Source organism: Chrysemys picta, chromosome 4 (assembly GCF_011386835.1).
Source record: "Chrysemys picta bellii isolate R12L10 chromosome 4, ASM1138683v2, whole genome shotgun sequence".
In the NCBI taxonomy this organism is placed as follows: domain Eukaryota; kingdom Metazoa; phylum Chordata; order Testudines; family Emydidae; genus Chrysemys; species Chrysemys picta.
Genome location: NC_088794.1, coordinates 84,165,916 through 84,180,968, shown reverse-complemented (window position 1 = coordinate 84,180,968; position 15,053 = coordinate 84,165,916). Strand labels below are relative to the sequence as shown.

The window sequence follows — 15,053 nt, the reverse complement described above, 5'->3', positions numbered from 1 at the left end:
CTGCCCCTCACAGGCTTAAACAATTTGTAAGGATAATGGAATGATCCTACTGGAGCATTCCCTTTTAAATTCACTGAAAGTTGTTTGTGTAGGAGAACCACAGCAGTGGTTTGATGTGCACCATTAATTAGTACAAGGCTAATTTGTAACACAGTGTCTGGATTTAGTAGTCTAAGAATCATGTTAAGTTTAAATTGTTGTTCATACATATATCTGAAAGTGTACAATGCACTTTATGATAGCCATTTTATTTTTAAAAAAGTTTAAACATCACACTTTTTTGTGACCAACCTCTCTTTCTCTCTCTGTTCTCTTTCTGTCTCAGGTGGTGTTGGGGCTGGAATTTGAAAAGAAGGAAAGGAAAAAAGAAAAAAAATGAATAACGGGTAGACCCATGTACACCCAAAGCTCTGCTCATCTTTAAGTGTCATTTAATGGGGGAGAAATGATGTCCCTATTTAGCTACACAGTTTCACATATTTCCCTTCTCAGAATTTTTGAAGTGTTATTGTCCCCAATAACCATGCAGGGGAAATTGGAATATTTTCCCCATTAACACTAGAGATTCTCCTTTAGGACAGAAACATTAAAGCTAAATGCAAAACTGATCCCCCACCCCTCAGGTATGAAGTGAGCACAAACACTAACATCAACTCTCCAATGCTAAAATAAATCCTCTCTTTTTCCTCTTTGTCACTTTCAGAATTCTAAAATTCCTGATGGGATACTTGTATTGCCCAGAAATATTACAGATAGGAAAATCCTAGCAGGTCATTTGTTCTAGTGCTTCAACTTTATCACCCCACAGGACCCTAGATAAAAGAGACCTCACAGGGGTCTCTTTCCTCTTCCAACCTCCAACACCTGATTCTCAAAATGTTTATGTCTGTGGACTCAGGAAGGCCTCTACAGATCCCAGCTTGTCCACGGAACATTATTTGAGAATATCTGGTCTAGGCTATCGCACTGCTTGCTGTACATAAGATAGTCCCTGCTACCTATTCACTAATCATCTTCTGGTTTGGTAAATTACACTAGCATGAACTCCTGTTTTTCAGATGTTACTACAACACATCATGAAAGAACTCAAATTCAAAACTAGCTTTCTGTCTCAGGAGAGATGTTGAAAAATGCAGTCAGGAAGTAAAGCATACAAGACTATTTCAAACCACAAAGCTTATGATGAATTCAGCAAAAGCTTATTTTAATTTTGTATCATTTGTGGTTTTTCCAGACAGTTATGTTCTTCAGTTAGGTTTTTGAATTTGTTTAAAAAAAAAAAAAAAAAAAAAAAAAAAACACACACACCCTCTTGCTCCAGCAGAGTCTCCTGCTTCTAACTTGCTAGTTTTCACTGTGTAATCTTTTTCAGCTTATAGTGGTAATTAGAGGTCCCTGACTTGGTATTACTCTCCTTTTACACTGGCGTGAAAAAGAGAAGGCAGGGAGAGGAAACCCATCCAGGAAGTGAGGCTTTATCAAAGAACTACATCAGTTTCTTCATATTAATACTCAGTGCTCCTGTTCTCCCCTCTAAGATGTACTGCTCTTGATGGATGGGTATTTCTGACTCAGCAGATAGATTGTACTACACTGTGAAGTGCATCTTCATAATAAAGATACCTGTGCAGTGACAGCTGGATTAAGCGGTATTTTATTCAACATCAGAACATGGAGGGATGTATAAGCAACCACAATTCCCCTAAAACAAGAGATGCTTTTATGATATCTCCTATGAACTTTATTACTATTTGTTGGAGTTAGAAAACTTCAAATTAAAAATATTATACAAAAATATTTACATTTTCCCATTTTCTGACCAGCTTTCTTATTTATCTGAATCTGCTAGATACCAGACATACAAATTGAGACATTCCATGTCTTAAAGAACTTACAAACTGAATGTAAAGTAGACTCAAACCATCACCTCTGGCAACCATATTGACAGCATCTGTAGAAAAGAAAGGACTAAATTATAAACAGCAGCTTAACCTTTTAGCCTGAAAGAAGTCAAAGTGCTTTACAAACGGTGTTAATTAATATTTGAAAGCTGCTCTGAATTATTGTTTTGGAGTAGTAGTAAACTCATGCTATATTTTAGCGCAAGATTAAAAAGAACTCACAAAACTAACTCATGGTCCTGAAGAAGATGGCACTTTCCCATTGAATTCTGCTGACTATACACATACTGATTTTATGAAAGACAAGGGGATGTTCACTCACTATGACAGCTCCATCAGCAGTGGCAAGAAATGCATTTCCCTTGACACTTTCATCAGAGATGTGTTTGTACTGTGACAAAGTTCCTCCTTTATCTTGGTGGGTCCTGCGCTTATTGGCGGATTTTCTTGCCTCAGAGATTCACCATGTGGGTTGGGGAACAGCCCAGAGACCTTCCCCTCTGGAAGAACCCACAGTCCATGTCAATTGGGAGGTTTGGGGGGAACCCAGGCCCACCCTCTACTCCAGGTTCCAGCCCAAGGCCCTACGGACTGCAGCTGTCTATAGAGCCTCCTGTAACAGCTGCATGACAGCTACAACTCCCTGGGCTACTTCCCCATGGCCTCCTCCAAACACCTTCCTTATTCTCACCACAGGACCTTCCTCCCAGTGTCTGATAACACTTGTGTTCCTCAGTCCTCCAGCAGCACACCCTCTTAGCTCCTTGTACCTCTTGCTCCCAGCTCCTCACACTCACACCACAAACTGAAGTGAGCTCCTTTTTAAAACCCAGGTGCCCTGATTAGCCTGCCTTAATTGATTCTAGCAGCTTCTTAATTGGCTCCAGGTGTCCTAATTAGCCTACCTGCCTTAACTGGTTCTAGCAGGTTCCTGATTACTCTAGTGCAGCCCCTGCTCTGGTCACTCAGGGAACAGAAAACTACTCATCCAGTGACCAGTATATTTGCCCTTGACCAGACTCCTGTACCCCACTGGTCTGGGTCTGTCACAGTACCTACACAACATCTTCATGAAATTCCACTATATAAATGTCAGACTACAAAATTCAGATAACTCAGATACCAGTGATAGTACTTTCAAATGGCGTGAGACAAAAAGACAGCCAAACCTGCTCTGCGCCTGACGGCCTCACCCTCTAGTACATGTGAAGTCTAGAAACTAATGATAGCTAGTGCATAGTCTCCTTTAACTAAGTTGGTTGAGCTGCTGCCTTTGGATTTTCAGTTCCTGGGGTACAAAACCAAATTGGGATGGGTTACTCACGCAATTTTTAGTGGCTCTTCTTAAGATAATGCAGTTCTATGACAGGGCAGACATGAAATAGCATTTGCTTGTGAAATTCTCAATAATAGGGGGCAAATTTAACAGTGATCCAAATGTGTTAAAATAAGTAGACATAATATAGTTAAGTTTCAAAAAGCAAAATATTGATTTTAATACCAAAATGCTGGCCACTCCTCAGACTGAAAAATGCTGCCAGCTTGATGCTAGTTTAAGCACTGACTGACATGCCATGTGGCATGTCTACCCACACATCACAAACCTAGCTAGCTAAGAAAATATTATACCCACATTCCACTACCACCATTCACCAGACTACTTCCAGCAACGGAATCACATAGAACAATTTTCTGACAAACGGCCTCCTGTGTGCAAATCAAGACTGACATCCTGTGGTCCCTCTGAATATCTGGGGAATAGCTCCTCCCACCCCACCCGCCAGACAATTCCCCTTCCATTCACTCCCTTCTTCTATTTAAAACTATTAGATAAAGCAATGGTTTTTACAATACAGAGGTAAAGTTCCTGTGCATTCTACTTTCTATTAAATATTGTCAAGGACAGAGCGAGGCATTTCTTTGTTCTTATTGATGACCTTTTACTTTGGACACTACTCATGAAACACAATATAGACAATTGAAAATTCATCCTAAAAATTAAGTAACGCATCTATTTATCTATCCTATGGCTTATTTGTATTTCTAAAGCACCTAACACCATGCTATTTAGGTGGCTAAGTGCAACGTCCATTGTCGTCAATGGCACCATTCAAACCGGGCGGGCCAGGCACATCCCCCAGCGGGAGGGGCAGGGCGGGGCCCCGCGTGAGTACCCCAGGAAGGGCGGGAAGCTGGCCAGGGAGCGGGAATCAAGACGGTTCCTCACCTCGCTCAGCCTCCTTGTGACGGGCGGGGCCGGGCACCCTTGGGTGTTCCCGGGGGAAGGAAACTGGCGGCCCGGGGGTCCCCCCGCCCACGCTCCCCAGAGAGGCGCCTGGAGCTAGCGCGCGCTCCCTATAGGCGAAAGACCGCAGCCAATCAGTACCCCAAGCCGCAAGCCAGAGGGCCGCAGAAACGGGGGCTGCGCATGCGCCTAAACGACACCGCGGCACCCTGGCGGCCGCGGCTCACGCCGGAGAGCGGGTCTGTGCGTGCGCCTCGAGGACATCACCTCAGGGCGGGGCTGACTCGTTAGAACTAGAGGGACTGGGCAAAGTGAACGAGGAGGGGGCGCGCGCGCGCGATCCCCATGACAGAGGCCGTTCGAACAGCCGCGTGGGACAGACTCACACTCTAGCCCCTCCCCGGTCATCCAGGGCTTCCTCGGCCCCACCCTCACCTTTGCGGTCAAAAATAGTCAAGGCCCCTGTTAATGCTGCAGACAAGAAAGCTGGGGCCTCCCCTGCCCCACCAAGCCTGGACCCTAAGCCCACCAATACCTAAGTTCTGTGAACCCGGGACTGGCTCTCCCTTGTGGAGAACGAGTAGGACCCTTCCCTCAGGAGATGCAGAAAGCAGCCTCCACTTTAAACCATTCTTGCATTGATTGTTCCTGTAGTCAAGGTTTGTGGACAGGTCACCCACAGCCTGTTATGACCAGAAGCCTTAAAGGGCTTGAGAAAGTTTTTAATAGTGTATATTGGGTTAGTGTTCAGAGACCCCAACCCTGGCCAGGGTCCCATATGGACAAATGTAAAAAGATAAGGCTTCTGACCTCGCTTAGATAGTGAAAGAAACACAAGTCTTTCCTAACAGTCTAGTACAGAAATATGGGAAGGAAAGTAGAATGAAGGAGATGGAAACTGAGATACAGGGAAGGTTTATGTTAGTAACAGTTTGAAGCTGATTAACATCACTCATGGGCTAGTAGCAAGACTCTAGCAACAGGCGACAGCCTCCTGAGCAGGCCCTTCCAGAGATGGGTGACAGCCTCATGCAGTGGGGGGTGGGCGCCTTGGGCAAGCAACTGGGGGTGTCCCGTTTTCTCTTTGGGAAATATGGTCACCCTGCAACTCCCAGCCGCCATGGGTGGAGGGGAGCGCCCCTGAAGCTTTCAGCTGCCGCAGACAGAGGGGGTACCCCACAGCTCCCAGCCTGGGGGAAACCATGGGCCCGCAGCAGCAAAACTCACGGACAGGTCACAGCTTCCGTGAATTTTTGTTTTTTCCCCGTGACCTGTCCGTGACTTTTACTAAAAATAACCATGACAAAATCTTAGCCTTCATTTTGAACACAATTTTCAATGCACCACATGGGACAACCTGCAAAGGTAATACTAGTTGACTCTAAATTCAATGTAAGTGCAAACTTAAGCTCTGGAGCCCCTTACTTGTCTTCTGGAGGAATCTCTGCAAGAGCTGAGGCTTCCCCCATTGCTGCTCCGAGTCATCTTCCAGGCTGCTGTGGAAACATTATTAGGCATTGTTTACTTTGGGCTGTTCTCCACAGTGGTTGCCTTTCTGGGCTCCAGGGCCCGGTCTTGACACTTAATTTCTCAGAATTTATCTTAAGCATGTCACCTTGGTACTTCAATGTTCTAGTGTTGTGGTGTGTCATTAATTTTCAGTATGCTGTTAGTTTCCTTAGCCCCTCAGGAAGGAAGACTGCTCTGCAATTTCAAACCATATCCATTCAGGAGGACAGCACTGATAATGGACAAACATTTCTACTGTGGAGACAACCACCAAGGGCAGGGATTTCATATGTGCCTGCAAATCTGAGCCAGACAGTGACACAGACATATACAGACACACTCACTTAGACATTTAAAATGGAATTCATGTGTTCACAAAAAGCCAATCCTGCAACATGCCAAGACCTCCTATGTGACAAGTTCAGTAAAAACTAATATTTTGTATTCGCAGAACTGGGTTCAAACAATTAACTGAACCTTTTTAGCAGATCAGATTTTATTTACTGCCCAGGTGCTAAAACTGTTCATGCTGCATTTTTACTGACGTACTAAATATATGATGGTACCTGGAAGGGAAATGGCAACTGTGATTGGTTGGGGGAGGATTAGATCTAGATTTTTCATCCTCTTTCCCTTTAAGCAAAATTCTAAATTTCCCTTCAAAATATAAAAATAGGACTTTTTTTTTTTTTAAGTTTCTGAAATTAAAACTTGACTCATTCCCTGTCTGACTAGTGGGGTTCCCATGTACCTCCTACCCCCCCCCCCCCAGATGCAGTCTCCTGTGTGTAAGTCCTTTCCTGCAGACAAGCACAGAGACAACTTGTTCTTCATCTCAAGGTGACCCTCCTAAATGTCCCTTACTGCCAAGTCGGAGCTGATAGCTGTACATAAGAGGGTGTCAAACCAAATTTGATATCGTAATGAGTTCCTATCCAATCTCTGCTGTACTACAGAACTAAGAAAATGATAGCTGGAGGGAGTCCTCTTCCTGTGTCCAAGTCCTGAAAATCACACTGAAACGCTGACACCTGCAGCCGTCCTGGAAAGCTGAGGTGAGGTGGAGTGGTAAGACAAATGCTGCTGTTTAGGGTTTCATCTTACTTAAACCTTCAGTGTTGTACTAGAGAGAAAAGATGGGTTCTTTATGGATTCTCTGAACAGCTTCTCTGTGTGTTGAACCCTTGACATATTTCAGGCTGATGTACAATTGACAAATTAAGGCTTCCTGACTATTACTCTGAATTGACACCTTAGCCCTTTTTTGTTACTCATAATTTTTTATTAGTTTCTGATGGTGTGACCAGAATTACATTGCAACTAATTAAAAATGTCTTAGGATGTGCACACTCCCACCCGGGCCCCTTTGTGTTATATGCTGTACAAATACACAGTATAATACAGTCCCTTATTAAGATGAGTTTGTCATCTGTATTCAGAACCCCTACAATAATATTGCTCAATAAAGAGAACCTAAAGAAGAAAACTGTCCAGGTAAAAAGAGCTTCCAAAGGTTTTAGGCAGTAGTGACATAAGTACCCTTCTTTTCTCAGTATTAGCTATGATATACATAAAGAGGCCTTCAGCACTGCATCCAGTAGGACACATTAGCACTGCCAGTGGGAAGACAAAAGATGGATAAACTAAGGTCCTCTAGGAGAATCAACACGTTGCAGGCAGTAGCAAATAAACTTAGCTAAGCAGCATGAAAGATATTTACTTTGGAATATCCAAACTTTTTACTGAGGGGGCAAACTTATATTGCCAAGAGAATAATTGCTTCCCTGCAGTGATGCCCCTAACTGATTCTTCAAGACCAGTTATAGGTCATATGAGTTACTGCTTGGAACTAACAGTACATTAGTCCCAAACAGTCCTGAGTAGAATAACCACCAGCTAAAGAAAAATTGGTCCTTTTTATAACAATAATGGATATGTGGTCCTCTATGTACAAGCATTAGTGGGCACCTTAAATATGAATGATTAATTTACAATAGTAGCAACTAAAGCACTATGTCCAAGGTAAGTCTGAAGCAGGAGGAGGGAGGAAACCATCCTCTACACTTCCTCCAGTCACAGAACACAATTTCCCTGAGAAGAGAAAATATGAAAATAATGAAATTAAGAGATGTAAGTGTGTACTGGCATTTGAAGGATGTAAAGATGCTCTTGTGGTTAAGGCAAAAGACAGTAAAAAAAAAATTGAGTTCTAGTCTCTGCCACAGACATGCTCAGGGCTCAATCCCATTGAAGTCAATAGGAATGCCATCATTTACTTCAATGAGTGCAGGATCAGACCTTAAGTGCCTCTGTTTCTTCACCAGTAAAATGAGGATAATACTCAACTCACAGGGGTTTCGTGAGGCTAAATTAATGTTTGTAAATGCTTTGAGATTCTTGGATGAATGAGGCTAGAGAAGGGCAAAGCATTATTAAACACTAAGAAGGGAGGGGAATTGTTTAGGATTATCCACAGTAGTATAACTAGGAGTAATAAGAATAAGAGCATGTCTTCACTAGCAATGTTAAAGTGCTGGTCTCCCAGTGCTCTAAAAAAACCCATCCCCACGAGGGGAATAGCTATGGTGCTGGGAGCACGGCTCCAAGCACTGGTGCACTGTCTACACTGGCACTTTACAGCGCTGAAACTTGCAGTGCTCAGGGAGGGTGTTTTTTTCACACCCCTGAACAAGAAAAAAGAAGAACAGGAGTACTCGTGGCACCTTTTTTTTTTTTTCTGAACAAGAAAGTTGCAGCGCTGTAAAGTGCCAGTGTAGACAAGCCCTAAGTTTCTATCAGATCATCTCATGATATATCTGTGTGCATATACTAAACAAATGCTAAAATTCACCTCATCCCCACCTACTGATAAGTACCCTCAGTCTAAGTTCAAAAAAAGAAAAATGAATGAAGAAATTTGTCTTGTACCATGTCCTCTATTATTGAGGAAAGGAAATATATAGGTATCTGGAATAAATTTCCTAACAAGGAAGTCTTAATATTGCTCTTGTCATTTAAAAGTAGACAGGATAGAGTACTCAAGAATTTAAAAGATCAAGTTCCCACTTCAACAGGAATTAACCCATATTACATACACTTTTTTGATAATTCTTTATGCTGTTAAATATATACCTCAATACATACAGTCTATGCACAATGGCCAAGGTAAGGTTGTCAGAACCTAGTCTTTTATATCAAATTGTCATATTTTGTTGCACTAATGTAGGTTTTTTGCATTTGATTTTTTATAAAAAAATTATAGTAAACTAGTGAGTGTGCAGTCATTAAGAAAAATGTCTTGTCCTTGGAAATTGGATATTACCTCATCCGTGGATGAACACATCTGCTAGTGTAAAGTATGGCACTCAATACAACAATAAAATAAAGAAATATATGTTCTGGTACAGTGCATCTGAAAGATGATGCAAGGTGATCTTTTCAGCATAAAAGTAGGACAGGTACATCATGGTAATAGAGAAAATTGTTTTTCTTTTTCATTAGAACCAATTCCAGGAGGGCATTTGTGGAAGGGTTCAGCTTTTCCTGGTCCTCAAAATCGGAAATGGTATCTTATGGTGATAGCATTGAGGGATAAGGTAAGCACCCTGGATTTGATTCAATTCCTGTTCTAGTTTTAGCTCACTTTGCTTATGTAGGAGAAATAGTCCCAGGTTATGTGTGAACTGACTGTTTGACAGTTATGTTCTAACAGTGCAGTAGCTATAAATCACAGAGAAATGGCATGACCTACACTGGAAAGGGCTGCTTTCTAATTCAAAGGCCACTGCTAATTAATCCTTCCCATAAACCGAAGGGGAGAATACTGTATCAGAGCTAGGTCATCCTGAGCTAAAGAAGAACAAAATTTCCCACAGGATCAAAAAATATTTTACTAATGTAAAGTAATAAAAAAATTCTTTCGCCTGCCATTGGTGGAACACAGTAGGTGTTTAACTGTGCACAACACCATATAACAGGAAAGACAAAGAAGCACAGCTGTCAACTGCAGTGCAAATTTAAGGTGGTGGAATGTAAGCATTAGTGATTAAATTTGGCCAGGACACCACAGATAACACCAAGTCTTGGAAAAAGTGCCATAGAATTTTGAATGGCAACAAATAATCAGGGCTTCAAATTTACATTTCATCCAAAAGACAGCACCTTCAAACAGCACAGTGCCCCATAGAACCATGCTGGGGCAATGGATCAGGGCTGCCTCAAAGGGAAGGAGGTTACCTACTCAAACACCAATATCCCTTCCTGTTACGTATGTAATTGTTCCTTGACTCATCTAAGGGCCAGTTTGCACTGGGAATATTTTTATCAATGTAGCTACACTGGTGCAAGCCCCCAGAGTCGATGCACTTGTGTGGCTTAACCCAGTTTAAATCCAGGATAAACTGCAGCAGTGCAAGTCCCATATCACATTAGAGTAGCACATCTGTACAGGGAGTTTGCCCTAGCACAGCTATGCTGATACAAATATCCCCAGTATAGGTAAGTCCTACATTTTCAAAGTCCAAGTACTCACCAGCCTGACACAGATGAGTTTGCAAGATCTTCCCAGTGCCAAGTGATATTGCTGAACGCAGGAAACAAAGTAACAGAAATAAAATTACATGCCTGTTCAAAATAGTTTTACATTTCTTTACTTTTTGTTCAGAATCTCTTCTAATCTTTATGGATTAAGTGCTTCATTCAGGGTGAGATCCTCAGTTGGTATAAATCGGAGTAGCTCTTTTGACTTTGGTGGAGCCACGATGATTTATACTAGCCGAAGGTCTGCCCCCCATCTTTCTGCCCTAAATTACACCAGTGAATGCTCATTGATTGTCATTGGTGACACTCAAATGAAAATAAGCACAGATTTGGACCAAAGTATCTGAAAGGAGTTTAACAATGGGACAGAGTGCCCAATCTGGCATGAGCAGATCCTGTGGATCCCAGAAAATGTTTGCAAAATTTCTTTATTGATTGGTAATTATTTGGATAGCTTACCTTCTAAATTATACTTTATGGAAATGCATAATAATTAATTAGTACATAGTACTGACATAGTAGGTGGGCAAGTTAATCCCAGCATGCATTGCCTGCAGGCCCCATTTCCTATGGGAAGGTGGTATTGTAGTTCAGGTTATTTTCTCAGGATACCTAGGAGGATAAATTCCAGACCCTGTGGTGGACATGCCAGTGGAATGAGTCAGATCACTTGAGAGAACACTAAGTATAGGGTGAGGATAGGTTGTTTGCTTGTTTGTTTTTTAAATTTATTGTATAACATCCATTACATCCATTCAAATAAAAAACCAACTGGAAAATAGCAAATTAATTTACAATGTCTTTTAAGCTATTTTATACTACAGTGTTTCTTCCAAACAAGAAATAAAAGCCCAAATGTATTCAGGAGAGGGAGAAAATGTCAGTTACATACTATCTTAAAGTAGGAGTTCCAGACCCTGAAATAAAACACTTCCATCTCTTCTGCAAATGACGCAATCTCTAGTGAATTCCAGAGGGAGGGTCCAGTTTGGATGAGAAATAATCTCACTGATATCTTTGAAGTGCTTTTCCAGTCACAGACCCCTATTTTAGGGAAACGAAAGCTGTCATTGAGATGTCCTCACTTGTGTCTAGGCAGGGCTTACAGAGTTCTACATCAGCAGAGTATACTGAAACAGCATGAACTGATGAAAGGTTGAGAGAAAGTAAAGACCAACCTCATCCATTAGCTCCTGATTTAGAGAAGACAACATCCAGCGCCTGCTTTTGGTGACAGGTGGAGACGCTGACAATAAACAGTGTCCTAAAATCACAGATAACCAGCCAGTAAGCCATGAGCTCAATTACTCTTGGGGCTGGTCTACATGGGGGAGGGTGGCGGGGGCAGAGAAACGATCCAAGATACGCAACTTCAGCTACGCTATTTGCGTAGCTGAAGTCGAAGTGTCTTGGATCGAATTACCTGGGGTCCACACAGCGCGGGATCGACGGCTGCGGCTCCCCTGCCGACTGTGCTACCGCCGCTCGTTCTGGTGGAGTTCCGGAGTCAACGGTGAGTGCGTTCGGGGATCGATATATCGCGTCTTAACAAGACGTGATATATCGATCCTGGATAAATCGATTGCTACCCGCCGATATGGCGGGTAGTGAAGACGTACCCTTGTAAATCAGAAGACTGAGTTCCATGGCAGATGGATAACTCCAGAGTAGGGAGGCTAATCCAGTAACTATGACACATCAGTGGGTAGGAAAGTTTACAGGGACTTAAAGAAAGGGGGTGGGGAAGTGTTACCCTTGTTTACAATGGATAAAGAAGGCTTGAAACCTTTTTTTTGTTTTTTGTTTACTTTTTACCTTAGAAATATTAAGAATATCTTGTCTAGTTTCTCCTGTTTTCCTGGAAGTCTTACGTGGAGAAGTGAAAAATATGGAGTAGGGGTGTGAATAGGAAGAATTTCATCCCTCATTCAGGTTGCACTTGCTTGATATTTGATGTCATAAACCTAGTCATTGTCCAGTCATCCATACTCTCTTCCAGGACAAGCATGGTCAATAAAATTTGAATTACTAATGTAAATCACAGACTTTTTTAAAAAATTGAAGGCTTTCATCTGCCTCAGGCTTATATATTTTACATTTCAAAATGGTCCAGTTCTGAGAATGAGGCTAGAGAAAAATATGTTTTGCCCAATCTTAAAAATTCTTGAGACCTTTTTATAACAGCTCTAGCACCTCCTGCTTTGGAACAGGGACTTGAAATTTGGCACAGGGGAGAGGTGACCTTTGCACCAGGGATGTGAAAATCCATCCACATTTGGCCAATTTATAAGTCTATGAAAAATTGTAGTTTATACACACTCAGTTAAGCTAGAGCTTAACATTAAAAATCTCCAGAGTCCATCTTTGCTGAGCATGTGCCAACCTCTCACAGCTCCCAGTGCAGACCAGGCTGCCCATGTGTCATTCCCAGAGCATGCTCTAGCCCTGGGCTAACCGGCTCACAGGGAGTTTTGCTGTAGAGACTGCTTCTTCCTAGCTTTCCTCGGGTGGAGTGGAGCACGGCTAGGCAACAGAAATGAGAGCAGGGTCTCTCTCTCTCTCTCTCTCTCCTTTGACACGCCCCCACATCCAATAGCGTAGCTAGGGGAGGAGTGGCTGCTCCCCCACCGAGCACAAGTGGCGCCTTTTTAATTTTACTCTCCCGGGAGTGGGGGGGAAAAAAGGCGCCACCCGCTGCGGCCCTTTTACTGATGGGGCGGCGCTCCAGGTCTTCGGCGGCGGGACCTTCACTCGCTTTGGGCGTCTTTGGTGGCGCTGAAGCTTCATCGCCGAAATGCCACTGAAGACCTGCGGAGTGAGTGAAGGTCCCGCCGCCAAGTTGCCGCCGAAGACCCGGAGCGCTGCCCCGTCAATAAAAGCGCTGCAGTGGGTGGTGCCTTTTTTTTTTCCCACTCCCCCTCTTCCCTCCACCTGGCTACGCCACTGCCCACATCCCAGTACTGGGACCCAGGCAGCATGGAAGAGTGCTATCTGATGTGAATCAAGAAGGAATGGGCATTGGGGGGAGAGGGAAGGGAAGAGAAAAGAGTAGATTGGGAGGAGCGTAGTGAGACTGGGATTGGAGAAGGGGGGAGAGAAACTGACTGGGATTTGTGGGGGGGAACTGTGACTGATTGGGAAAAGAACACTGAGGTCAAATGAGGAACTGGGCAAAAACTGGGACTCACTGGCTAAGGAGACTAGGAACCAATGGAGGGGGGAGAAGAGGGGCAGGGAAATGAAGAGAGGGATCTGACAAGGAGCTGGGATGTGAGGAGAGAAATGAGACTGGCTGGGCAAAGAGAGTGGGAGAAGGAGACCGGAAGACAGATTGGATAAGGAGTCCAAGGAGGGAAACTTGGACTGGTAGCCAGTAGTGAGGTGGGGAGAGACAAAACTGGACAAGGAGTAAGGAGGGAAGACCTGTGACTGGCTGGGCAAGGAGACTGAGCATAAAGAGTTCGGGTGGGATGCAGGGGCTGGAGTGCCTGAATGCCTGGGGAGTGAAGTTTGGGACTAGATAGGCAAAGAGAATGGGAATGGGACTAGGAATCAGGGATGGGGGAAAGAGACAGAACTGGGACAGGTTGGAGGGGATGGGGCAGAAGGGATCAAGCCTGGGGAAAATGGGTAAAAGAGTCTGTGCCCACTAGAGCACACTCTTCTTCAGAGCCTGGAATGGAATCCACAATTCCTGAATTTCATCATTCCTCTGCTGTCAGGAAATATGTGAAAAACTCACTGGTAAAGGGTGCATTTCATCTCTTTCTAGTGAAGATCTATAACAGTTACTTCATTAGATCACATGACAAAGGTCTGTGTGATGGATCTAAAGGTTCCAATCCTGCTGATGAACCATGTGGTTCAGTATAATACCACATGATGACATTTGTTTTTTCAGTTTGCTTTTTTTAAACACCTAGGAAATTAAACACACAAAACTATTTAAAAATCATTCCAATTAAGGTTGGAAGAGCCCCCCCTGGGAATTTATGGTATAGTCTTTAATTACATGATCACATGCCTCATTCAGTCCACAAGATAGATGTTCAATTAATGAGTGGCTTTTCAATGTTTTGTTTTATTGGCATTGTTCAATGTGTGACCAAAGGCCTTATTTATTGCATGCTCTTCAAATCCTGCTCTGAAGACAGAATTATTAATTTCTTCATGGGCTTTTCTATAGGATCTGAGTGCTTCTGCACAAGCATTAATTACATTACTGAATCTTTATAAAACCATATGAGATGGGGGTAGTGGTACTATCCCTATTTTACAGATGGGGAGCTGAGACAGAGAAAGTTTAAGGTCAAAAGGGATCCACTAATTTTGGGTGCCCGATTTGAGAGGCCTAGGACATGATTTTTAAGAGTACTTAGCATTAATAGCACTTAATATATTCAAGCACAACTCTGATTGACTTCACTTGCAGCTGTGAATACTTAGTACTTCAGCAAATCAGGCCACAGTGTTTCAAGTTGGGCACTCAGAAAAAGAACACAGTCAGCGACCACTTCTTTGGTTTAAGTGATTTGCCTGTATCACATAGCAGCTCTGCGGCAAAGGCAGGAATAGAGTTCAGTACATCAAGGCAAGATTCAGTTGCCTTAATCATTAATCCTTCCTTTCTTATCCTGCAACCTCGTCTCATTTGATACATACAATCCAATTCCAACATTGGCCTGCTAAACCCACGGTTGTGAGTTCAATCCTTGAGGGGCCACTTAGGGATCTGGGGCAAAAATCTGTCTGGGGATTGGTTCTGCTTTGAGCAGGGGGTTGGACTAGATGACCTCCTGAGGTCCCTTCCAATCCTGATATTCTATGATAACTACAAAATGAGACCGAGGTACTACACA

The 15,053-nt window shown here is 43.1% G+C and overlaps 1 protein-coding gene and 3 long non-coding RNA genes across 4 annotated transcripts in view; 2 read left to right on the top strand and 2 right to left on the bottom strand.

The window, feature by feature from the left end:
* Positions 1 to 337, bottom strand: part of LOC135983412 (uncharacterized) — a 68,844-nt gene extending 68,507 nt beyond the window's left edge. The window contains exon 1 of the long non-coding RNA XR_010601040.1: positions 292 to 337. This is a non-coding gene — a long non-coding RNA (uncharacterized LOC135983412). The remainder of the gene's footprint in view (positions 1 to 291) is intronic.
* The window catches only part of MYBPC3 (myosin binding protein C3), a 122,016-nt gene extending 120,380 nt beyond the window's left edge, over positions 1 to 1,636 (top strand). The window contains exon 35 of the mRNA XM_008162799.4: positions 326 to 1,636. The gene's annotated coding sequence lies outside the window, so the exon portion shown is untranslated. The remainder of the gene's footprint in view (positions 1 to 325) is intronic.
* The window catches only part of LOC122173621 (uncharacterized), a 133,463-nt gene that overhangs the window by 117,755 nt on the left and 655 nt on the right, over positions 1 to 15,053 (bottom strand). The window contains exons 2-3 of the long non-coding RNA XR_010601037.1: positions 5,572 to 5,642; positions 1,896 to 1,951 (exon numbers count right to left, since the gene is read on the bottom strand). This is a non-coding gene — a long non-coding RNA (uncharacterized LOC122173621). The remainder of the gene's footprint in view (positions 1 to 1,895; positions 1,952 to 5,571; positions 5,643 to 15,053) is intronic.
* The window catches only part of LOC101943313 (uncharacterized), a 110,502-nt gene continuing 104,766 nt past the window's right edge, over positions 9,318 to 15,053 (top strand). The window contains exon 1 of the long non-coding RNA XR_010601039.1: positions 9,318 to 11,707. This is a non-coding gene — a long non-coding RNA (uncharacterized LOC101943313). The remainder of the gene's footprint in view (positions 11,708 to 15,053) is intronic.